The following is a 1,734-nucleotide window of genomic DNA, read 5'->3' as shown; positions in this document are numbered from 1 at the left end:
CCATGATAAATTTCCCCTTAGTGTCCAAAAGATTAGGTGGGGTTACTGGGTTGCGGGGATAGGGTGGAGGCATGGGCTTGGATGGGGTTCTCTTTCCAAGGGCCGGTGTGGACTTGATGGGTCGAATGACCTCCTTCTGCACTGTAGGGATTCTATGATTCTATTCTATTCTATTCTATGATCTGTGGAATGAACAGGCTGAATAACTTTTTCGCATTCACATATATGTTTATTATCCTACATACAGGGCTCCTATCTTAGTTATAATACAGTTGTTTCACCTTTCAGTCTCAGAGGTCGGCAGCGTATTGGAGGATAACGTAGTTTGAAGACTTAACTCTGAATCTGCTTCAGAGCCAGACAGACTCTTCAACACGCCAATAACTGAAAGTCAAAAATAATCACAATGAATCCTTTCCAGTTCACCCAGTACAAGCTTTTGTAACGGAAACATTATTTTTCAAGTTACCTTCTTCTATTGTGCTCCTACTTGCTTCCGAAGAGATTTGTTGGGCTGAATTGACCACAGATAGAGGTTCATTTAAGTCTACCCCGGCGTTCCAATCAACAAGGTTGCTGCTCAGCGTGTTCTGTGAGCTTCTCTCAGAAGGGCCGTAGCTCTGTGTGACATGATCCTGAGCGGAAAGCTCCAGGGCTAAATCTTCATCAATGCCCGAGTGTTTTTGGAGGTGTCCGAGTGCCACCTCTGATGTTGTGTGTCCAGACGTTGGCTCTGCTGAGAAAGAGAGCTGATCCTCCTCAACTCCATTCTCGTTAGCTGACCTGTGTTCTTCACTCATCCTCCTGCAACCCGAACACTCTGAAGCACTTCACTATCAAGTAAGAAATGTAAGTAAGAACACAACCGAAAAAGAAACTTTCACCGCACAAGTAAACATAACCTTGCATCACCTTCTATAACATAAAATCTCACAGTACAAAGGAGGCCATTCAGTCCACTGTGGCTATGCCAACTCTTTGAAAGAGTCCTCGGTGCCCCCCCTTCCCCCCCCCCCCCCCCCCCCATCACTTTGCACGTTTCTCCTTTGCAAGTAGATTTTGAAAACACCTTTTGCATCTGTTCTCACTGCCCTTTCAGACTGTGCATCCCAGATCACAACAAATCAACTCGTAAAACATTTCTCCTCACACGTCATCAACCGTTTATGGCAATTATTTAAGTAAGTTCCCTCAGTGACCTGTCCACCAATGGGAACAGTCTCACTCTGTCAATGCCTTTGCAGATTTGGAATTCTTATATTAAATTCCTCTTAACCCACTCAGAAGTGTGGGACGAGGGAGAGGTGGGAATGAGGGGTGCGAAGGGGAGGGGGAAAGGGGACAGCGAGAGTGGGTTGGGGGACAGATGGGGGCAGAGGGGGTGGTTGAGGGAGTAGGGAGGGTGGTTGAGGGGGTAGGGAGGGTGGTTGAGGGGGTAGGGAGGGTGGTTGAGGCACAGAAGAGTTGGGGGCTGGGGTGGAGAGAGGGGGCTGGGGGGGCAGAGAGGGAGCTGGGCGTAGAGAGGGAGCTGGGGGTAGAGAGGGAGCAGGGGGTAGAGAGGGAGCAGGGGGTAGAGAGGGAGCCGGGGTAGAGAGGGAGCCGGGGTAGAGAGGGAGCCGGGGGTAGAGAGGGAGCCGGGGTAGATAGGGAGCCGGGGGTAGAGAGGGAGCCGGGGGTAGAGAGGGAGCCGGGGGTAGAGAGGGAGCCGGGGGTAGAGAGGGAGCTGGGGGGTAG

At 50.8% G+C, this 1,734-nt stretch overlaps 1 long non-coding RNA gene across 1 annotated transcript; it reads right to left on the bottom strand.

Moving 5' to 3' along the window:
• Positions 1-207: 207 nt before the first annotated feature.
• On the bottom strand, positions 208-1,226 carry LOC140428780 (uncharacterized). The gene is made up of 3 exons (XR_011948880.1): positions 1,070-1,226; positions 470-833; positions 208-384 (listed from the first exon to the last, which is right to left on the bottom strand). It is a non-coding gene; the product is annotated as an uncharacterized lncRNA (long non-coding RNA).
• Positions 1,227-1,734: the final 508 nt, after the last annotated feature.

Source organism: Scyliorhinus torazame, chromosome 8 (genome assembly GCF_047496885.1).
Source record: "Scyliorhinus torazame isolate Kashiwa2021f chromosome 8, sScyTor2.1, whole genome shotgun sequence".
NCBI lineage: Eukaryota > Metazoa > Chordata > Chondrichthyes > Carcharhiniformes > Scyliorhinidae > Scyliorhinus > Scyliorhinus torazame.
Note: the sequence above shows the minus strand (reverse complement) of the source record. Positions and strands in the feature narration are given on the sequence as shown.